This window comes from Staurois parvus, unplaced genomic scaffold (assembly GCF_062004578.1).
Source record: "Staurois parvus isolate SC_StPar_1 unplaced genomic scaffold, SC_StPar_1.0 ptg000102l, whole genome shotgun sequence".
Taxonomy (NCBI): domain Eukaryota; kingdom Metazoa; phylum Chordata; class Amphibia; order Anura; family Ranidae; genus Staurois; species Staurois parvus.
Genome location: NW_028317898.1, coordinates 940,224 through 965,151, shown reverse-complemented (window position 1 = coordinate 965,151; position 24,928 = coordinate 940,224). Strand labels below are relative to the sequence as shown.

The 24,928-nt window shown below is 43.4% G+C and overlaps 1 pseudogene; it reads left to right on the top strand.

Moving 5' to 3' along the window:
- Positions 1-24,329: 24,329 nt before the first annotated feature.
- Positions 24,330-24,445, top strand: LOC149467732 (U2 spliceosomal RNA; annotated as a pseudogene).
- Positions 24,446-24,928: the final 483 nt, after the last annotated feature.

Genomic DNA, 24,928 nt, shown 5'->3' with positions numbered 1-24,928 from the left:
CAAAACACAACGGCAAACTGGATCAGAGAGCCATCCTCTGTGTGACCTCCTGTAGGTGGCGGTGGGAAGGAGGTGCAGAGTGGCCACGGTTCTAGAATGACAGGCAAACTTCCCTGAAGGTGGTGGGTTGGCAGGGAGATGCTAGAGAGTATATAGAGGGTGTGTGGGGCATGGAGGGAGATGCTAGAGAGTATATAGGGGTGTAGGTGGCACGAAGGGAGATACTAGAGGGGCTATAATCTGTAGGTGGCAGGCAGGGAGACTGTAAAGGGGCTATAGACTGTATGAAGGTTGCAGGGGAGATGCTAGAGGTACTGCAATGGTAAAATATTTACTGGGTATATCTGTCAAAAGACACAGGTAACGTTTGCCTTTTAAATCTTATTTTATTTGATAAAAAGTGGGATATTTCCAGTAACTGGATTTGAAAACCCTGTAGTGCAGTCCATGGTTGAAGGTAGAACTGCCTCTTCTGCCTGTCCTTGGATTTTAATTTGAAATACCAGAAGCAAAGCCTCTGGAGGTGTTTTCTACATCCTGGGATGTCTGGGGACATTTGACTTTTATCTAATCCCTCCAATGAATAACACATCTCTGCTGTAAAGTTGTATTTCTTTATTTTATTATCTATTATTGCTTACTTTTTAAGGATCCTGTATGTCACCATATTTGTGAATTTTGCTTTTGCCTTTTTTGAGAAGCCCTCATCTCTAACTGTAACATCAGATGTGCGTTACCGCAAAGCAGCCTCGGAGCCACCCTGAAGACTGAAGGAAAGTGTGGAATTTTTGATTTTTCTTATATTTATTACTGACCTTTCTGTACAGGTAATAACCATTACTGTCCGGCTGACCTAGAATTTATACGTATTTTACACCAAAAACAGGCTATTAAGGCCGGTTCTCACATGCCCACATCTGAATCACGCAGGAACATGCTGTGCTTTCCTTTGCAATTAAACCTAGATGCAAAACATACAGCTTTTGCAATCTGCAGCGGGTGTCAATAGAAATTTAATGACACCCCAAGGGTCGGTCGCAAATGCAGTGCGTTTGCCTGCACCAGATTGCATGGTACTTTTGTACCATGTGATCTGGTTACAGTGGGGCTTATTTATTATAGCTGGGGAGTGCAAAATCAGGCTGACTTCTGCATAGAAACCAGTCTGCTTCCAGGTTTTTAGTGGGCGCACAGTTGTAGCATGGGTGCTACAAGGTTCAATCTACGTACATGTGCAGTGTTCTGTCTCATTTTCTAGTTGCAGCAGCTGAGTTCAGGCATTAAAGTAGTTCTAAATCCTCAAGGGTTTTTAACTTAATGGATTTTATGCATTAAAGCGGAGTTCAACTCACCCTGTCCAAAAATAAGTCAGCAGCTACAAAGACTATAGCTGCTGACTTTTAAAAAACAGCCACTTACCTGTCCCTCGGTCCCACAGTGTGTCCTCTGCAGCCCATTTCACTGGCCATCCTGTGTTCCAGGTGCCGCCATCTTCAGTGTGGGAACCCGGCTGTGACAGCTTGTGGTTTCACAGCTGGGTTCCCACTGCACATTTGCGAGTAGCGCTGCGCTTCATGAATGGACCTGTTATCTTCTGGGACCTGTCACGTGTCCCAAAAGACTACAGGGAGGAAGGACACCTTCCGCTTCCGACCGGAAGTGGGAACTGGTACCTGTCAAATTCGGGTACCGACCCCCCCCCACAAAGCTGCCAAACTTTAATGAGGAACGGGGGAGCAGTCCTTAAAGCGGGACTTCGCCTTTTAGGTGGAGCTCCGCTTTAAGGTAAAAAACCTTTTGTGTAACAGACTGTCACCTTCCCTTATACTTACCTGATCCCCGTTGTGATCCAGCATTGTGCATAAGAGCTGTGGCTCTCCTTTCTTTGTCCCTCTTCACTGGGCAGATTGGTAGCAGCAGGAGCCATTGACTCTTGCTCCTGTCAGTCAACTCATGTGATGAGGGAGTGTGGGGTGGGGCCAGGTTCTGCTGTCTGTGTCAATGGACACAGCAGCGGGACTCGAGAGTAAGCCTGTGAGCGCCCCCATGGAAATCTGCTTTCTATTGGGGTCACCAGCAAGAGAGCAGGCTCCTGGAGCACCGGTGAGGGACCCGAGAAGGGGAGGATCGGGGCCGCTTTGTGGAATTCTATTGCACAGAGCAGATAAGTATAGACATGTTTGTTTCATTGGGAATTTCATTGGGCCTGTTAGGTCAAAAGAGCATGCGGAAGGTCAGGTAGTGATGTTGGATGAGAAGACCAGGCTCACAATTACCATTACAGTTCATCCTCAAGGTGTTCAGTCAGGGCTCTATAAAGGACACTCCAGGGTTTCTCCACAGCAAACTCATCACACCAGGCCTTCATGGAGCTGACTTTGTACACAGGGCCACAGTCTTTCTGGAACCGAAAGGGCCTTCCTCAAACTGTTATCACAAAGCTGGAAGCTCACCATTGTCTAAAATGTCTTTGTATGCTGGAACATTAAAGCCGAATTAAAGTTTTTTTCACATTCACCCACCAGCAAGCTTCTGTTCACCTAATGTAAACAGGGCTCATATTCTGCACAGCGCTCCCATATTTACTATACAATCCTGCTCCAGGTCCGTCCACCTCTCTCTGCCCAAAATCCCAGCTGCTAATCCAGTTCTCCACTGTAAACTTGAGGCATGGAGAAAATCAGATGACTGCATGACCGGTAAACAACATTAACTTTGATTGTAGACTCTTCATAAATGAATTACAATGCAGCAGGATGAACAAGACTACTCTAGCCTGCTTCACGCCAACCAACGCTTACTCATAGAGCACTGGTTGGCATAAAACATGTTAGGGGTAGTCTTTCATCCTGCTGCACTGTCATTGATTTTACAAAGAGTATACAATAAAGGAGGTCATTGGCTGCTGGATATGTCAATCACTGGTTCCCGACCAGCGATTCCTAGCCGGGACTTGGTGATTGACAGCAGGACTGAGAGGGGAGAGATCTGATACATTTATTGGGATTTTTTTTAGTAAAGACATGTAGCAGAATACATTTTGGCCTAAATTTATGAAGAAATTAAATTTTTTAATTTTTTTTTATTGGGTATGTTTTATAGCAAAAAGTAAAAGATCAAATACCACCAAAAGAAAGCTCAATTTGTGGGGGAAAAAAGGACATACATTTCATTTGGGTGCAGTGCTGCATAACTGCGCAATTGTCAGTTAAAGCAACGCAGCGCTGTATCATGAAAAATTGCCTGGTCAGGAAGGGGGGTAAATCCCCTGGAGGGCTAGTGGTTAAACAACACGTCATGTTCAATGGGGTCAGACCACAACTGTGTGCCCTCACCCTCACCTAGCAAAAAGTAAAAAATATTGCTTTTTTTTGTTTTTCTTTAAATTGTCAGTCTTTTTTTTTTTTTTATAGCGCAAAAATAAAAAAATGCAAATACCACCAAAAAATATCTCTAGCAGCGGTGCGCAAAATCATGTGTGTGTATGTATGTATGTATTTATTTCAGGTACTTATATAGCGCTGTCAATTTACGCAGCGCTTTACATATATATTGTACATTCACATCAGTCCCTAACCCTCAAGGGGCGTACAATCTAAGGTCCCTAACTCACAATCATACATAAACATACTAAGGTCAAATTAGACAGGATCCAATTCACCTACACACGTACAGACATATATATATATATATTGTGTGTGTATATGTATGTGTGATTTTGCATTTCCGGGTGGAGGACGTGCGCCCCTACTCTCGCCACTATTTGCAGCCTCGGCTGTCAATCACTGGGTCCCAGTCAGTGATTACAGCACCCAGTGATCGCCGAGCATTACCGACTGGGGAGAGAACTGTATGGTATGTAAACAATACAGTTCTCTCCCCTGTCAGCTCCTGTACACTGCTTTGTATGGCCAAATAGCGTGATACCGTTATGACTTTCAATCCCAATACCCTTAAACCAGACCACTCACATTTATAAGGATAATAACCAGCATTTTATTGTTATAACGATTTTCCATAAATCTTCCAATAAGACCCCACAGCCAGGTAACCCAGCAGGATGACAGACCTCAGAATCAGCTTCCTCCACTAGGCAAGATGGCCCCTGGAACGCACCGCTCAACGTGCGTTCGTTCCACTTCACCGGAAATGACGTCGGACGCCGGGACGGCCAGCCGGAAATACGTCAACGCGTTTCGCACCAACCAAAGGGCGTTCTCAAGACGCTCTTTACCTTTGCTAGGCCGCTTTTAAAGCAATGGGAGATCCCTCCCCCTCATTACCCTGGAAACAAAATAACAAAAAGACTCTGCCTACCTCTATAGCCTGTCATCCCCCTGTCTACGCACCGTGAGGTCCCTTCACAATTAAGCAAACCAACAATTCAATCAACCTTACCCAAATCATATAAAAACATATTTCTTTTATATTCTCCCTATAATTAGTTATGAATACCAACTTTAATTTATTTTTCCAGTACATAATAATTAATTTAAATAAATGAATAAGAAAAAAAATATAAAAAAATATATATATAAATAAATAAAAAATAATAATAAAAATTAAATAACAATTGAAAATAAAAATGAACATAAAATTTAAATTTAAATAAAAATAAAAAAGATAAAATTAAAAATAAAAATAAAAAAAATAAAAATAAATATAAATATTAAAATAAAAATAAATAAAAATAAAATTAAAAATAAAAAATAAATAAAAATAATAATAAAAATAAAATAAATCAGTCTAAATACTAGAAAATATATATTTCATAAAAAATATATAAATATATATTTTGTTTTTTTACATCATCTTCTTTACCACAATATTCTTTTAGTTTTAATTTTTAATTTATTATATGTACCCTATAACCATAAGGATAGGAAAAAAAAGAAATACCAAAATTTAAATCCTTAAAAATAAAAATAAAATTAAAATATCCCCTAATCATGAAAACAGCATTCCGGATATTACTACCTATAGTCTACCAGTTTGACAAAAAGCAATTTATATCTATATCTGCGTTTAACCCATTAGGATTCAATGTCCCCATCTGATATATCCATTTCGTTTCGTTTTGAGAAACACTTTTTACCATATTACCCCCTTTCCAAGGAATCTCTACTCTATCTATCCCACAAAATTTTAACGATGCCGGATCCCTACTATGGTGTGTTCTAAAATGATACGACAAACTATGATGTTTGAATCCCTTCTTAATGTTTCTAATATGTTCTCCCAACCTAACAGAGAGTTTTCTTGTTGTTCTCCCTATATACTGGAGTTTGCAAGAGCACTCCAGCAAATAGGTGACATGCGTACTATCACATGATATAAATGTATTAATTTTATAGGATGCACCATTATAACAGGATTGAAAATCCTCATAGTATCTTTTATTATCTCCCTTAAGAGATTTACAAGCTATACACCTCCTACATTTGAAAAAACCTACCCTATCAAGAAAAGTTGCCACTTTCCTAGGTACATCTGGAACATTTTTCACAAGCCGTGTTCTTAAAGTCGGTGGCTTTCTATAAATAAATATCGGCTTCACAGGTAGCACTTTTCCCAGGGTTTCATCCCTTTTTAAAATTGTCCAATATTTTTTAATGATGTCCTCAACCAATTTGTAGTGCTTTGAATACCCCGTAATAAAAGCCAGATCACCTAGCTTTTTCACATTGTCTTTTTTCTTTAAGAGATCTTCTCTATTCATATTTTTAACCTGCTCCAGTGAAACAGCCAGATTTTCTTCTCCATACCCCTTTTCCCTAAATCTTTGCAACAACAACTCAGATTGTTCCAAAAAAATATATTCATCATCACAGTTACGTTTTATTCTAATCAACTGACTCTTCGGGATGGATCTCAGCCAGTTTCTATGATGACAACTATAATTTGGAATGTACCCATTCCTGTCAACTTGTTTGAAATGTGTTTTAGTACAAAACCTATCAACTTCCTTATATATTGTCAAATCCAAAAAATCCACTGTTTCTTCACTAATATTCTTAGTAAATGATATATTAGTAAGACAAAATTTCTTGAAAAATAGATTGTTTTTTTTTGTTAAATCAAGATATCATTTAGTTTAACAAAAAAATATCTGACCTCCTCCTCCCCTAATAGCCAGGCTATCACGTTCTTTTCTTGCAAGATGTTGAAGTGACACTCCAGTGTGCATAGAACAGGCGTATGATCACAACTAGTGTGCTCATTTCAAACAAACAAGTGGGGGGGGGGAGCATAAGTGTGGGAGCTCATGAAGGATGTTACCAGGAAGGAGAAAAACACAGTAATAAATTGTTTAATGAAAAATAGTTTATTACAGGGCCATTAATTAGTGGACGTGTACAATTATAAACAACAAATTCTCACACAGTCACAAATGCTACTAAAAATATTCTCTTCTTGTGTCAAATACAAAACTATATATCAGAAAGCAATTCACACTAACACATACTCATGATGTGCGTGGATTCTAATACATAAAACACGCAGTGCCGCGCTCTCTTGTAGTATGTGAGAGCAAATTATGTTATAAAACACTGAACATATGTGAAAAAAAGTATAAAGTTTTTCTTCAACTTGAAACAAACTTCACAATTTCATATCTTCATGCAATATAAATCCTCCACCACGAATGCCAGATGTGCCCTCACCAGGGGTTTTCAACCTCACATATAGTTTGTTCAAAAACCGCTTGTGTTCCTTGAGGTGGACATAAATGGTCAGATGTATCCTGAAAATGGAATCTTCCTCCAAAGATTAAAGGGATCGGTGATCTTTCCTCTTCCATTCAGCATACATGTCAAAAAACGAGTAAAACACAATAGTGCTTTATGCTTTAAAACACATTACTTTATTAAAAGCATAAAAACTGGCTAGTCACATGGTACAGGTACTAGATCGCACCAGATATATGCGCATTTAAAACCTGCAATACTCTTGTATGAGCAAGCAAAGGAAACTCCACTCCTCAAATGTAACAATGTGGTTGTAAGGACGAGTTTCCTTTGTTATGCTTTTAATAAAGTAATGTGTTTTAAAGGATAACGCACTATTGTGTTTTACTTGTTTTTTTATCATGTATGCTGAATGGAGGAGGAAAGATTAAAGGGATCGGTGATCTTTGGAGGAAGATTCCATTTTCAGGATACATCTGACCATTTATGTCCACCTCGAGGGACACATGCGTTTTTTGACCAAACTATATGTGAGGTGAAAAACCCTGTTGAGGGCACATCTGGCGTTTGTGGTGGAGGATTGATATTGCATGAAGATATGAAATTGTGAAGTTTGTTTCAAGTTGAAGAAAAACATTATACTTGGAGACTTTTTTTCACATAGGTTCACTTTTTCTTTTTTCACATATGTTCACTGTATTATAACATAATTTGTTTGCTATCACATACTAAAAGCGCGGCACTGTATGTTTTATGAACTAGAGGATGTGTATTGGATTTTTTCTGAATGATAAGGATATTGTTTAGTGTCACAAAAAAATCCGGCCTCCTCCTTCCCCTTACAGCCGACCAATCCTCTCCTTTTTAGTAAGATGTTAAAGAAGTGACACTAAACTCTGGTTGAAAAAATATATCCAATTCAAATATGTGTTCTTAAGCCAAAAAAAAGTCATTGGTGCTCCCAGACCCTCCAAATCTCCATTTTTACTTTTTTTAATTTGTGATCCAACTTCCTGATATGGGCCCTGGGCGATGGGTGATGGGGCGTGCAATGTGTATAGAGCCGTGTACATGGCTACAACTAATATTCACTGCTGTTTTCAAACAAAGAGAAGTGGTGAAAAGGAGAGGTTTGGGAGTTAATGTAGGATGTCACAAGGAGTTTCATTTTCAAATAGAAGTTGGACGGAAGGTGTGGAATCTCATGGAGGATGTTACAAGGAACTAGAAAAACACAGTAAGAAATGATTTCCTGAAAAATAGATTACAGGGACAGTAACTAGCTGATGTGTTTGGGTTTTTTTTCTGAATAATAGGGATATTGTTTAGTGTCACAAACATAAAAAAAAAATCTGGCCTCCTCCACCCCTATAGCCAGCCAATCCTCTCCTTTTTTGTAAGATGTTAAAGTTAAGATGTTCTAAAAAAAAATCTATACAATAACCCAAAAAAGTAACTTTTTCTGCTCCAGATCTCCATTTTTTTGTAATCCAACTGCCAGCTGTGGGTGACAGGTGGTGGGTTTTGCAGTTTGTATACATAAAATATAATATTATATATATAATTTTTTTTTTAAACAGAAATGAGAAGAAAAGGAGAGGTTCAAGGGTTAAAGAGGATGTTACCTAAAGTCAGAAACACACCATAATATCTTATGTTAACTTACCACTATTTTATCTATGTTTAAAAACTAAAATCTAATTTGTTTTTTTTTTGTAATTTTTAAAAAAAAAAAATTTCCAAACAAAGTGAGGAGAAAAGGACAGATTCAGGAGACAGGGAAGATGTCAGAATCAGAAACACACAGTCTAGAGGTAGCTATGGGTAATAAGGGACTTTTTTTTTAAACCTTTTAAGCCAGTAATTAGGGGGAGGTAAGAAAGATGGGCTGTAAACATAAAAAACCCATACTTGCCTGATGTTACTTACCTCATTCGGCCCTTACCTGATGTTACTTACCTCATTCGGCCCTGGGTCTTTTGGCTCCTTGAGGCTTGCTGTATGCTGCCTTTCTTTTGGGCTCTTTGGAGTTCAGGGCATCCAGGAGACCTTCAGCTACCAGCTCTTTGTATTTAGCCCCTTTGCTTGCTCGGGAAGAGCATCGCTGGGTGCTGGTTGTAGGCTCCTGGGATGCCAAGCTGGTGGTGATGTCCCTCCTCTTCACCTTGAGGGCCTTTCCATCTTCAGCCCTCTTCCCAGATGTCTTTGGGAACCTCACTGGATAGTGGAAGATGGGAGCCATGGTGAAGGTAGTAGCCATGTCCAGAAGCTGTCCCAGGGCCTCAGTCTTTTCAGCCTTTCCTCCCTGCAGGTGAGTCACAGCGGCCATGATGTCCTCCTCTCTATCCTTCCCGGTGGAGTCCGATGATGCAAATCCCAGAAGCAGAAGAGGGTCCGCTGATCCCCAGTCGAAGTCTTTGGCCATCATGATAGCAGAAACGCTGAAAACTTGCTGAAATCCACAGAAATCCACAGAAATCCCGGAGCTACAGGTGTCTGTGTCCTCTCAGCAGCACAGCTATCAACAGCCTGGTGCAGGTCTACAATTTTGTTTCTGGTGTCCTTCGACAGCTTTTTGGTCTTCACCATAGTGGAGTTTGGAGTGTGACTGTTTGAGGTTGTGGACAGGTGTCTTTTATACTGATAACAAGTTCAAACAGGTGCCATTGATATAGGTAATGAGTGCAGGACAGAGGAGCCTCTTAAAGAAGAAGGTACAGGTCTGTGAGAGACAGAAATCTTGCTTGGTTGTAGGTGACCAAATACTTATTTTCCACCATAATTTGCAAATACATTCTTTCCAAATCAGCCAATGTGATTGTCTGGATTTTTTTTCTCATTTAGTCTCTCATAGTTGAGGCCTACCTATGATGCCAATTACAGGCCTCTTTCAACTTTTTAAGTGGGAGAACTTGCACAATTGGTGGCTGATTAAATACTTTTTTCCCCCACTGTAATTTACAGCATTTTTTACACCGGCCTAAAATGTTTGCACAGCAGTGTGTGTAAATAAGTGTATGTGTACGTGTGTGTGTTTATAAAAATATATTTTAAAAAATTGTACTATCCCCGAAATAAAATTCCCAACAATGTTTTTAATGGTAGTTGGATGTTTTGGATATGTTCTATTGGTGTAAGACTTGTGAATGTTACCCCTCCCTATCCTAAAACAGGACATTCAGAATAAAGACAGTCGCTCACTTTGGAATTGAATGCATGAATGGATTTCCTTCTCTGAAAACTTTCAGCCAGAGTCTGGAGTGGTTGGGACATTGATATAGATGTAAAGCTGGGTTGGGTGAAGATCTGCTATTTGTGCCTCTAATGATTTTCTCCTTGTTTTTTTTTCACTTTTTTGATCATTCATTTTATCTTGGAGATCCACATCTGTAATAACACATTCACCTGCTATTTATCTTGTTTTTCTAGCTCACCATTTTAGCACTTAAACAGAGAAAGGGAAATCGACATGGGGGATGAAAGTGAATGGTTGAAACGTCCTGTTGACCAGAAGTGTGAGCACAAGGTAAATTGTGATTTATGATGTTTAAATATGATCCACGTCATCATGCATGCCTAAAGGAGAACTTGATCTCCCTTACCCACTTCCAGTCCGGACACCTTTACCCCCGTCCTGTCCAGGCCAATTTTCAGCTTTCAGTGCTATCACACTTTGAATGACAATTGCGCAGTCATGCAACACTGTACTCATATGAATTTTTTAGCATTTTTTTGAGACAGATAAAGCTTTATTTTGGTGGTATTTATTCACCACTGGGATTTTTATTTTTTTTGCTATGTAAATGAAAAAGTCCAAAAATTTAGAAAAAAAGTTTTTCTTATAAAATTTTGGAAATAAATAGTATTTCAGTATAAATCTTGGCCAAAATGTATTCTGTTATCTTTTTAGTAAAAAAAAAAAAACCCAAATTAGTTTAAAGCCAAAAATTATAAATTTAAACTTTTTTTTACTTTTTTTTTTACATACTGTCACCCTAGCAGTACAGTGTCACCATGGTGACACTGTACTACTTATGGGGGGTGATGAAAATTTTTTTTTTTACACTGATTGCTTTTACACCCGTAAAGACTGTAAAAGCAATCATTTCTCCTTCTCACTAGCTGCATTCTTGCAGCCATTAAGAACCACTGTGTGAGCTGTGATTGGTCACAGCTTGTCACAGGGTACAAGGCTGTTGTGAATAGCCTTGTACCATGTGACCTCTGTGATCATTCACAGATTTCACACGTAGTAAGCAATGTCAAAAGTGACATCTTGCTTACTATGCTGCATGTGATCACTGACTGGCCAATCAGTGATCACATGATCGGGACCTCACACAGAGGTCCCGTCCGATGATCGGTGTTTCACTGTGTCCGGAGGACACAGCAGGCACCGGATTGTGGTCCTGCGTGCTGCCAGGGAGTGCGCACAAGCAGGGTGCGGAGAGGCTGTTTAAAAACGGCCACCCGACCCTGCACTGCCACTGTTTGGCCGTTTATATACAACGGCCGGACTGGAGGTGGTTAATGGCACTTTTTGGTTAATGGCTGGGAGGTGGCACAGCTTCACTATCATGAGCCCACTAAAGTTGGTTGTCACAGTGGATACATGATTGGGAACCCATCCCACAGGCTGCTTGTCAAAAGCTGTGACTGAGAGCTGTCTTTGACGGCTCAGTTAATGTGCAGTGAGCTTGCTAATTGCTGTTGTGGGTGCATATGTGCCGACGCGGGGTGCTGAGGCCCACTTTTTCTTGCTATTGCAGATATGGGCTACATGGTTGGCAAAAGGTTACGTGAAGGGAACCTCCTTCAGCCCTACTTCGGGATCTTCACTGTGTAGCCCTACCTGGCACCGCAGAGCCTTTGCCTCAGTTTTTACTTGACTAGAAGGATAAAATGTGTCTGACGGAAATCCAATACATCTCACCATCCAAATACCATCGTTCCTACAGTAAAGCATGGAGGTGGTAATATCCTGTTCTGGGGGGCTTCTGTGCAGCAGGGATTGGAGCACTTGTCAAGATAGAAGGAAAGATGGATGGGGTGAAAAACCATCAAATTCTTGAGGAAAATGTGCTGCCTTCTGCCAGAAAGTTGTCAGTGAGAAGGTTTACCTTCCAACATGATAATGACCCAAAGCACACAGCAAAAATGGCCACACAGTGGTTGGAGGAGAAAAAGGTGAACGTCCTTGCATGGCCTAGTCAGAGCCCAGACTTAAACCCCTTTGAAACTCTATGGAATGATTTAAGACTGCAGTCCACAAACAGTCACCTTCAAATTAAAGTGAACTTGAGCAGTTCTGCAAAGAAGAGCGGGCAAATATTGCCAAGTCTAGATGTGCAAAGTTAGTGGAGACCTATCCCAACAGACTAATGGCTTTAATTAACCGCTTGCCTGCCGCCCCATAGCAGATATACTGCTACAGGGCAGCTTTGCAAAATCACGTAAATATATGTGATTTTGTAGTTCCAGGTAGGGGGCTTTCGTGTGCGGTGCCCTACCCGTTCTGCTATTGGCTCCTGAGGATGTCAATCACCAGGTCCTGGCTGGTGATTTTTGGCCAGGACTAGGTGATCATCTGCAAAGCTGAGAGGGGAGAGACCTATGTGTAAACAACACAGATCTCTCTCCTGTCAGCATTGACATGCTGCACAGCACAGATCTAGAAAGCAGCAGGTTTGCTTAGTAAAACACAACACAGTACACAAAAAAATCACTCCCTAACCCACAGTTAACCCTTTGATCGCCCCAGATGTTAACCCCTTCCAGCCCAGTGTCATTAGTACAGTGTCAGTGCTTTTGATTAGCACTGATCACTGTATTAGTGTCACTGGTCAGTGGCAGTTAGTCTCCCCCAGTGTTAGATTGCCCACTGCAGTCCCACGGTTCCGCTATAAGTCGCTGATCACCGCCCTTACCAATATATAAAAAAAAATTCATTATACGTATGTGCCGCCATTTTGTAGATGCTATAACTTTCACATAAACCAATTAATATACACTTATTGGGATTTTTTTTTTAGCAAGACATGTAGCAGAATACATTTTGGTCTAAATTTCTGATGAAATGTATTTATTTTTTGTAATTAATATGTTTTATAGCAAAAAGTAAAAAATATTGTTGTTTTGCTTTTTCAAAATTGTCGGTATTTTGTTTTCTTTATAGCACAAAAAATAAAAACCGCAAAGGTGATCAAATACCTATTTGTGGGGAAAAAAAATGACATAAATTTCATTTATGTTCAGCGTTGCATGACTGCACAATTGCCAGTTAAAATAACGCAGAGCTGTATCATAAAAAATGGCCTGCTTAGGAAGGGGGGTAAATCTTCTGGAAGGCAAGTGGTTAAAGCAAAGATTGATTCAACAAAACACTGACACAAGCGGGTGATCCTTTTTCCAACTCGGTGATTCTGTTTTTGACTTTTTCAATTCTTTTTCTGACCTGTTGGTGTTCTATCTTTCACTTGGATGTTGTAACAAAAAATCTTTTTACTTTCTATGCCTCGTTCACATGGGTGTGCTGCAGTGTATACCTGTGAGAGGGCCATGTATGACCACAGGGGGATGCACAGGTGTTCAGGTGGGTGCCATGCAGATGCGGGGGTGCAGTCCGAAATGCAGCAGTGTGCGTTTGGGGCTGTACACCCACACAGCTGTCAGATTGAGAGCAGTGGCTGTGTCCATGCAGCTCTGTGTCCCAATTGACATGAATGGGACTGCCCGCATGGGGATGCATGAACACCTGTGGCTAAAAGCGGCAGTACGCCTGTGTGAACGAAGTCTAAATCTTTATTTATTTATTATCGATCCTATTTATTCACATGTGTTATTGAAAGATCTTTCCACCTGTAAAGTTTGGTTTATACTAAAGAGAGATCACCTGGCGGTTCTGTGTATCTCTTAAAGTATACCTACAGGCAAAACTTTGTAGTTTTGAATTGGGTGGAGAGGGTTTAGAACACCTGTCAGGTTTTTATTGCTGTCTGTGTCCCCCAGGGGCGGACTGACCATTTGGAAACTTGGGCACTGCCCGAGGGCCCGGGGTCAGTAGGGGGCCCCATGAGATGCCTCTGGTACCTTTTTCATAGGCTTTTTTGAGTTTGGGCAAGGACACAGGGGCCCCATGATCCCCTATTGCCCGGGGGCCCCATGAGTTGTCAGTCCGCCCCTCTGACCCCTTTAGGGAGATTCACCCTCTCTATTTGCCCGGTTTACTATTATCACTGAAAGTAAAAGTAAATTCCAATTTTAGTTTTGTGACCAGAACAGGAATAGAGGGGAAATCTTCCAAAGGGACACTAGTTTTGATGACAGCCAGGGATTCCTTCACTTTGGATGGGTTTCCTTTCACTTCCTTTTTTGGCCATGGGATAGGAAATGAAATGAAAGGAAATCTCCCCAATGGGACACAGATGACCAAAATAAAACTGACAAGTGTTAAAACCCTCCTTTACCCTATTGGAAATTAAAAAAAAAAAGCTTTGCCTTTATTTCTACTTTAAGAGCTCTAAAGATGAGACCTCTGAAGTCCTGGGTCTATACCCTGCAGTGCCCATTATGAGGGGTCTCCACTCTTCTATTTTATACTATGGGAAATGTAACAGAAGGAGCAGGAACACCCATAAAATAAATATACGAGGCCAGGGGCTGATTCATGCAACAAGGCTCAACCCACAACAACAATATCACCCTTGGGTGGACTGACCTTATGGGTTATGGCATCTTCAGTCATTTCTACAGGCTTTACTCATCTGTTTATGTCTCCTATGTACTTAAAATTGGTCTAAAATGTGTAATTTACTTATCTGCAGCATGTCACCCAGAGAATGAGCCACCTAGGGAGGCACTGCTTGCCTTCTGCAAGGTAAGACCCTCTGTCACTATTTTCTGTCTATTACCTGCATGCTTGTAATTAAGAAAAAAGTCTAAGAGACTCATACAGAACTATGACCCTGCTGAGGCCCAGCTTAGTCCCAGATCCAGTACTGGTTGCCTATCTTGTCCTCCATAGCCACCATACTTTAATGTTTTTAGAACTGAATTGCTGACTTGTATACAGTACATACAGTCCCAGTATGCAGATGTTTTAGCTTCGAGGGCCGAAAGGGCAGTGAGCGCCCAGAGACAAATGCTCGTAACGCGGACTGCTTGCAGCGAGGTTGGACAGTGCACCTCTGAAACCTGTCGACACCTAAACACAGAAGCCTCATACACTGGGGCTAATCACCAAGTTTGCATGAGGTCTAAAGTCTAGTTCTACATTTGCAGTCACATTTGTGAAACCCCCACTATATGTTTACTATGGGTTCCCAATGACAAAGCAAATCTAAAACCCTTGTTTAAAACAAAAAATCTTACTATTTTTTAGATGTTTGTTTGGTGTTTGGGCAGACTGCAAGATATTCTGAACAATTTTAGCCCTTTCGCTGCCAGAACCGTTTTTGCATTTTTTTGAACAAGTTTACAAAATCATTTTAGGCCTGAAGATTACACAAAACCCCCAAACATTATACATTTTTTGAAAGCAGACACCCTAAAGAATGAAATAGGGGTAGTTCAAATTCTTTATGTCGCACAATATTACCACAAAGGTCTAGGAAATGCAAAATTTCATGAAGAAACTCACTAAACTGAATTTTAAGGAAAACAAATGCAACAAATTACAAATTTTTTGTAAAATATAAAAGAGGAGGGTGCGCTGAGTATATAGATACCTAGCATGTCAAACATTAAATTTACATGTACCTGTGAAATGGCGACAAACGCCAGTACCTTATATTTTCTATAGGCGACACTTCAAAAGCCTCTACAGGTCATCAGTGTAGTGTTACAGAGGGGGCACTCCGATGGGATCAGTCCATGTAAGGGGGCACTCCGATGGGATCAATCCATGTGAGGGGGCACTCCGATGGGATCAGTCCATGTGAGGGGGCACTCCGATGGGATCAGTCCATGTGAGAGGACACTCCGATGGGATCAGTCCATGTGAGGGGGCACTCCGATGGGATCAGTCCATGTGAGAGGACTCTCCGATGGGATCAGTCCATGTGAGGGGGCACTCCGATGGGATCAGTCCATGTGAGAGGACACTCCGATGGGATCAGTCCATGTGAGGGGGCACTCCGATGGGATCAGTCCATGTGAGAGGACACTCCGATGGGATCAATCCATGTGAGGGGGCACTCCGATGGGAACAGTCCATGTGAGGGGGCACTCCGATGGGATCAGGGCATGTGAGAGGACACTCCGATGGGATCAGTGCATGTGAGGGGGCACTCCCATGGGATCAGTCCATGTGAGAGGACACTCTGATGGGATCAGTCCATGTGAGAGGACACTCCGATGGGATCAGTCCATGTGAGAGTACATTCCGATGGGATCAGTCCATGTGAGAGGACACTCCGATGGGATCAGTCCATGTGAGAGGACACTCCGATGGGATCAGTCCATGTAAGGGGACACTCCGATGGGATCAGTCCATGTGAGAGGACACTCCGATGGGATCAGTCCATGTGAGAGGACACTCCGATGGGATCGGTCCATGTGAGAGGACACTCCGATGGGATCAGTCCATGTGAGGGGGCACTCCGATGGGATCAGTCCATGTGAGGGGACACTCTGATGGGATCAGTCCATGTAAAGGGGCACTCCGATGAGAACAGTCCATGCAGAGGCGCAAACCGATGGGAACAATGCATGTAAGGGGGCACTCCGATGGGATGAGTCCATGTAAAAAGGCACTCCAATCGAAACAGTCCATGTAAGGGAGCACTCCGATGGGATCAGTCCATGTGAGGGGGCACTCCGATGGGATCAGTCCATGTGAAGGGGCACTCCGATGCGATCAGTCCATGTAAGGGGCCACTCCGATGGGATCAGTCCATGTAAGGGGCCACTCCGATGGGATCAGTCCATGTGAGAGGACACTCCGATGGGATCAGTCCACGTGAGAGGACACTCCGATGGGATCAGTCCATGTGAGGGGGCACTCCGATGGGATCAGTCCATGTAAGGGGACACTCTGATGGGATCAGTCCATGTGAGGGGGCACTCCGAAGAGAACAGTCCATGCAGAGGCACAAACTGATGGGAACAATGCATGTAAGGGGGCACTCCGATGGGATGAGTCCATGTAAAAAAGCACTCCAATCGAAACAGTCCATGTAAGGGGGCACTCCGATGGGATCAGTCCATGCGAGGGGGCACTCCGATGGGATCAGTCCATGTAAGGGGGCACTCTGATGGGATCAGTCCATGTAAGGGGGCACTCTGATGGGATCAGTCCATGTAAGGGGGCACTCTGATGGGATCAGTCCATGTAAGGGGACACTGATGGGATCAGTCCATGTGAGAGGACATTCCGATGGGATCAGTCCATGTAAGGGGGCACTCTGATGGGAACAGTCCATTTAAGGGGACACTCTGATGGGATCAGTTCATGTAAGGGGGCACTCTGATGGGATCAGTTCATGTAAGGGGACACTCTGATGGGATCAGTTCATGTAAGGGCACACTCTGATGGGATCAGTCCATATAAGGGGACACTCTGATGGGATCAGTTCATGTAAGGGGGCACTCTGATGGGATCAGTTCATGTAAGGGGGCACTCTGATGGGATCAGTTCATGTAAGGGGACACTCTGATGGGATCAGTTCATGTGAGAGGACATTCCGATGGGATCAGTCCATGTAAGGGGGCACTCTGATGGGAACAGTCCATATAAGGGGACACTCCGATGGGATCAGTCCATGTAAGGGGACACTCTGATGGGATCAGTCCATGTAAGGGGACACTCTGATGGGATCAGTCCATGTAAGGGGACACTCTGATGGGATCAGTCCATGTAAGGGGAAATTCCGATGGGATCAGTCCATGTTAGGGGGCACTCTGATGGGATCAGTCCATGTTAGGGGGCACTCTGATGGGATTACGTGGAGTTTTGCATGAATTGGGCATAAAATGTGCTCTGAAGGTCATCTAAGTCACAAAAATAGAAGAACACAGTCTGCTGAACATAATACTACACAAACATTAGATGTTGCCATGGTTTAATTGCACATAACATGTAAACATTCACAGTGCAGGGAGGAAAAAGTATATGAGCCCTAGCTTAATGACTTCTCCCAGAGCTAATTGGAGCCAGGAGTGAGCCAACCTTGACTCCAATCAGTGTGATGATATTGGATGTGTTGCTGACAGCTGTCCTGTCCTTAAAAAACACACACCTGTTTTGGGTTTACTGGTTTCAAGAAGCACTGTCTGATGTGAACCATGCCTCGCAGAAAAGAGCTCTCAGAAGACCTACGATCAAGAATTGTTGACTTGCATGAAGCTGGAAAGGGTTTCAAAAGTATCTCCAAAAGCCTTGATGTTCATGTGTCCACGGTAAGACAGACTGTCTACAAATGGAGAAAGTTTACAACTGTTGCTACTCTCTCTAGGCGTTGTCGTCCTGTAAAAATGACTGCAAGAGCACAGCGCAGAATGCTGCATGAGGTAAAGAAGAATCCCAGAGTGTCAGCTAAAGACCTACAGAAATCTCTGGCACATGCTAACATTTTTGTTGACACATCTACAATAAGGAAAACATTAAACAAGAATGGAGTACATGGGAGGACACCACGGAGGAAGCCATTGCTGTCCAAAAAGAATATTGCAGCACGTTTGAAATTTGCAAAAGAGCACCTGGATGTTCCACAACACTACTGGCAAAATATACTGTGGGCAGATGAAACCAAGATTGAGTTGTTTGGGAAGAACACACAACACTATGTGTGGAGAAAAAAAGGCACAGCACACCAACATCAAAACCTCATCCCCACTGTAAAACATGGCGGAGGGAGCATCATGGTTTGGGGCTGCTTTGCTGCTTCAGGGCCTGGACGGATTGTTGTCATTGATGGGAAAATGAATTCCAGTGTTTATCAAGACATTTTGCAGGAAAACGTACAACCATCTGTCCGCCAACTGAAGCTCCGCAGAGGATGGGTGATGCAACAGGACAATGACCCAAAGCATACAAGTAATTCAACAAAACAATCACTGCAACAGCACAGAATACGCCTTCTGGAGTGGCCCAGTCAGAGTCCTGACCTCAACCCGATTGAAATGCTGTGGCATGACCTTAAGAGAGCGATTCACACCAGACATCCCAAGAATATTGCTACACTGAAACAGTTTTGTGAAGAGGAGTGGTCCAAAATTACTCCAGATCGTTGTGCAGGTCTGATCTGCAACTACAGGAAACGTTTGGTTGAGGTTATTGCTGCCAAAGGAGGGTCAACCAGTTATTAAGTCCAAAGGTTCAAATACTTTTTCCTCCCTGCACTGTGAATGTTTACATGTTATGTGCAATTAAACCATGGCAGCATCTAATGTTTGTGTAGTATTATGTTCAGCAGACTGTGTTCTTCTATTGTTGTGACTTAGATGACGTTCAGAGCACATTTTATGCCCAATTCATGCAAAACTCCACGTAATCCCAAGGGGTTCACATACTTTTTTTGCAACTGTATATGACAACGTAGCCTTGTCTACAGGTCCATGTGTCAGTGGTCAGTGCAGCAAGATGCTCCCACACAGCTCAGTGCGCAATGTATTGCTGCTTGTGGTTACCTGTCTTATCTATGGAGTGTTGTGCTCAAAGGAAACTCACATTGACTGTAAGTATCACATTGCTGTCTTTATCATTCCTGATGAAAGCGTAAAGAAAAGAACAACTCTTATTTTTTTTTTCTTTATTTGAGTTTTCTAGAAATCACATTATAAGGGACAATGTGAAAAGAGCAGTGACTTTTACTCAATTTTCTAAAATTTAGTGAGGTGAAATCAACGTTTGTTGTCCACTATAGCCATGAACAAATTTTTAAGGAATAAGATGGATAATTTGTCTTGAACAAACAAATTTCCACTTATGTGTAGTTTACATTTGATAAATGACATTCATTCCTAAATCAAATGATAAAGTTGTAGTAAACTCCGCTTGGTCAATTGTACCTACAGGTATGCTTATAATAGATCTTACCTGTAGGCAGGGGTGGACTGACAACTCATGGGGCCCCCGGGCAATAGGGGATCATGGGGCCCCTGTGTCCTTGCCCAAACTCAAGCCTCTGAAAAAGGTACCAGGGGCATCTCATGGGGCCCCCTGCTGACCCCGGGCCCTCGGGCAGTGCCCGAGTTTCCAAATGGTCAGTCCTCCCCTGCCTGTAGGCACAATGAATTTCTCCTAAACATGCGCTATTAACCACTTCCCGTCCGGCCGTTTATATACATGGGCCGGACGGGAGCAGTGTAGGGGTGAGTTGCCGTTCATAAACGCCGCCCGCCATTTTAGCCTGTGCACGCTCCCCGGGAGCGCGCGGCACCGCTATACTCTGGACACAGCGGAATACCGATCGCTGTACAGGACCTCTGTGTGAGGTCCAGATCATGTGATCACTGATTGGCCAATCAGTGGTCACTTGAATAGTAGTTAGCAAGATGTCACTTCTGACATCATTGCTTACTATGTGTGAAATCTGTGAATGATCACAGAGGTCACATGGTACAAGGCTATTCACAACAGCCTTGTACCATGTGACAAGCTGTGACCAATCACAGCTCACACAGTATTTCTCAATGGCTGCAACTAATTTGGGTTATTTTGTTTTTTATTAAAAAGATAACTGAATAAATTTTGGCCACGATTTATGAAAATCCCAGTGGTGAATAATTACTATCAAAATAAAGTTTTATCTGTCTCAAAACAATGCTAAAAAATTCATATGGGTACAGTGTTGCTCGACCGCGCAATTGTCATTCAAAGTGTGACAGCACTGAAAGCTGACCATTGGCCTGGACAGTAAGGAAGTGAAAGTGTCCGGACTTGACGTGGTTAAGGAGATATTCACAATTTCTGCAGTTAATGACATCACCAGCGCATGAGCTCTGAACTGAGGGCACACTGAATGTGCTGTCAGTCCGGGGTGCTGTGCCGCGATGGTGACTCCCGTGTGCATGTGCGGGTGTAACATCCTCATGGCTCAGCCATTCAAATGGCCGGCTGAAGATGGAAGCCCTGTCAGCAGTGACAGAGCACCGCTGGAGGGATCCCTTTTACAGGTAAGTCTGTCATAATGTGCTAGTACAGTATGTGGTACATACTAGCACATTATGCCTTTATCTTGCCGGGGGACTTTTTTTTTAATGATTTCTCTACCGCTGTAAAAGCAAAGCATGTGATCAGCACAGGGCCAATCAGCCCTGTCCAGACAGAGGGTCAGAACTTTCACATCCTCCTAGAGCAGAAAGAAAACTACGTGCTTTAACTAGAGCTCTGCTGAAGTCACAAGACTGCTATATACTGCTGATAAGGAAAGGTATTTAGCAGTTTTATATTTACTAAAATAATTGCATTTCCATGTTGTGTGTACTGTGGGAGACCAGATAAAGTGTTACTAAACCCAGGACCCTGCATTCCCTATAAGTAATAGACCACAAAGGGTGGTTCATGTGGAGACCTGTACATGTATAAACAGTGCCATGTCCTAATTCAAGAGCATTAATACCAAAAAATGGATAGAAGTCCACACATGGACTTTGTAGGTACTCAGCACTTGCTGATAACTCAAACAATTTTATTGATACATAATTGGAAATCCACTAGTGTATGGCCAGCTGAACTAGAAAGGTTTGAAAGTGTTTATTCATAGGATACACAATGTTCCTAATAGAAGGCTCATATACACAAGAGTTCACCTGACAGCCACAGGTTCTGTCTTTCTCCAGCTCTACCTGCAACAAGTATAATGAGCTCCCGGCAGGTGCATGAAGGGCTTGTTGAACCTTAAAGGGATTGTGCACACATTTGCTTGAAAACAGAAGCTGATACACAAGACAGGGCATTGCCAAAAGTAGTCATTGGGATCTTCAGGCTCCTTATGCTCCACTGTATTTTTACAAAGAAGGAGATGGATGGGTGAGCTGTAATTCCCCATCTACCTGGGTCCTCTGGGGCTTTTACACTCAGATACGTAACCCTTGGTGTATGGTTCTTTTGCTACAACCTAGAAAGTGTTCATTAACACCAGCTGTAGAAACATTGTTTGAAATTTATTTTGGTTAAATATATAAGTTAAGTGTATTTAAATATTTAACTTACCGTATTTTCCGGCGTATATGACGACTTTTCAACCCCTGAAAATCTTCTGAAAAGTCGGGGGTCGTCTTATACGCCGGTGCGAGCCGGTGTCAGGGCGGCACTTTTTCGAGGGGCGGTGCGGCGCCGCCCCCCCTCCTCCTCCAACGGACACTAAGTACAGGGGTGGGCAGAGGGGCTGCTGTACCTTACCTGGCTCCGGTCCCACGACGATCTGGTCCAGGAAGCGCGGCTGCTCCTTCTTTCAGTTCGGCCGCTCGATGGTCACGCGGCCGCTCGGCTCCGCCTCCTCACCGGTGATTGGGCGCCAGCACTGGAAAGGCACACAGGCGACCAATCACCGGCGAGGAGGCGGAGCCGAGCGGCCCCGCGAAAATCGAGCGGCCGAACTGGAAGAAGGAGCAGCCGCTCCTCTCCCCCACTGACACTAACGATGGGGCACTACTCCTCCTCCACACTGACACCAACGATGAGGCACTGTTCCTCCCCCACTGACACCAACGATGAGGCACTGTTCTCCCCCACTGACACCAACGATGAGGCACTGTTCCTCCCCCACTGACACCAACGATGAGGCACTGTTCTCCCCACTGATACCAATGATGGGGCACTATTCCTCCTCCCCACTGACACCAATGATGGGGCACTATTCCTCCCACTGATACCAACGATGGAGCACTATTCTCCCCACTGATACCAATGATGGGGCACTATTCCTCCCCCACTGACACCAATGATGGGGCACTATTTCTCCCACTGATACCAACGATGGGGCACTATTCTCCCCACTGATACCAATGATGGGGCACTATTCCTCCCCCACTGACACCAATGATGGGGCACTATTCCTCCCACTGATACCAACGATGGGGCACTATTCTCCCCACTGATACCAATGATGGGGCACTATTCCTCCCCCACTGACACCAATGATGGGGCACTATTCCTCCCACTGATACCAACGATGGGGCAATATTCTCCCCACTGATACCAATGATGGGGCACTGTTCCTCCCCCACTGACACCAATGATGGGGCACTATTCCTCCCCCACTGACACCAATGATGGGGCACTATTCCTCCCACTGACACCAACGATAGGGCACTATTCCTCCCACTGATACCAACGATGGGGCACTATTCCTCCCACTGATACCAACGATGGGGCACTATTCCTCCCACTGATACCAACGATGGGGCACTATTCTCCCCCCCACTGACACCAACGATGGGGCACTATTCTCCCCCCCACTGACACCAACGATGGGGCACTATTCCTCCTCCCCACTGACACCAACGATGGGGCACTATTCTCCCCACTGACACCAATGATGAGGCACTATTCTCCCCACTGATACCAATGATGGGGCGCAATTCCTCCCACTGACACCAATGATGGGGCGCAATTCCTCCCACTGACACCAATGATGGGGCGCAATTCCTGCCACTGATACCAATCATGGGGCGCTATTCCTCCCACTGACACCAACGATGGGGCGCTATTCCTCCCACTGACACCAATGATGGGGTGCTATTCCTCCCACTGACACCAATGATGGGGTGCTATTCCTCCCACTGATACCAATGATGGGCCGCTATTCCTCCCACTGACACCAATGATGGAGCACTATTCCTCCCACTGACACCAATGATGGGACACTATTCCTCCCACTGACACTAATGATGGGACACTATTCCTCCCACTGACACCAATGATGGGGCACGATTCTTCCCACTGACACCAATGATGGGGCACTATTCCTCCCACTGACTAATGATAGGGCACTATTCCTCCCACTGATTAATGATGGGGCACTATTCCTCACACACTGACACTAATGATGGGGCACCATCATTGGTGTCAGTGGGAGGAATAGTGTCCCATCATTGGTATCAGTGGGAGGAATAGTGCCCCATCATTGGTGTCAGTGGATGAAATAGTGCCCCATCATTGGTGTCAGTGGGAGGAGTAGTGCCTCATCATTGGTGTCAGTGGGAGGAATAGTGTCCCATCATTAGTGTCAGTGGGAGGAATAGTGTCCCATCATTGGAATACCATACTGAATAGCATACCATATTGAAATCAAATCTGATGTTTTTTCATTTTTATTTGGTGTGTGTTGGAAGAGGGGTAGTCTTATACGGCGAGTATAGCTCAAACCCTATATTTTAACAGGAAAAGTAGGGGGTCGTCTTATACGCCGGAAAATACGGTAAGCTTAAGTGTTTGCATTACCTACCATCACTTTACACTAAAATGGACTTTAATGATGAACTAAAATGATACTTTTTAAAATACCGTAAAATGAATGACTGTAAAACTGACCATCACTCATGCAGTCTTGGTCTATTTCTTTTAATCACCCAGAGGACTCTCCATGGGGTTTCAGGAAAACTGAAAAAAACCCAATTTGTTTAGAAGCTATTTAAATTATAACTAGAAAAGTATTTAAAACCCCCTTTTTTCCCGTTATAGTGGTTGGGGATTAGATCGCTTCTCGGCCTTTTGGCTAAGATCAAGTGTAGTATCTGTTCTTATCAGTGTCCAGTGGGGGTGCTCCCAGCCATTCTATTTTTGCGGGGATGGCTGTTGTATAGTACCCTCACTGGTATGATGGGGGTCTGGAAGGCTAGTACCGGGGGGACAGAAAGCGTGGTGCCCACGAGTAGAAGCTGAGGCCCGTGAGTAATTCCCCCGAGAAGACCGGAAGGACCCAGTACCTCCTGATTTGGACGGATCTACCTTGTCTGGCCAGGGGTCGGGAAGGCAGAAAGTCCGCAAACCAGTGCCCCCTGAGTAGACACCCTCAGGGGTGCCACTAGTAACACCTGGGTGTGGGACCCCACAGTGTGAAGATGGCACAAGGTCACTGTTTTTCACTCTTTTTGCACAAGCGCCCTTAGGACCAGGCCTTTTGGCTAGGACCAGGGCAATTTTTGCTACAGGCCTCAGGGCCTGGTCTGTGCACAATTTGGCATGGCCACTTTTTTCTTTTCTTTATTTATTTAATTTATTTACACTCCCACGTTTTGTCACTTTTTCTTACTTTTGTGTGTGTTTTCCACAGGATGGAGGGTGTGGGTCCTCG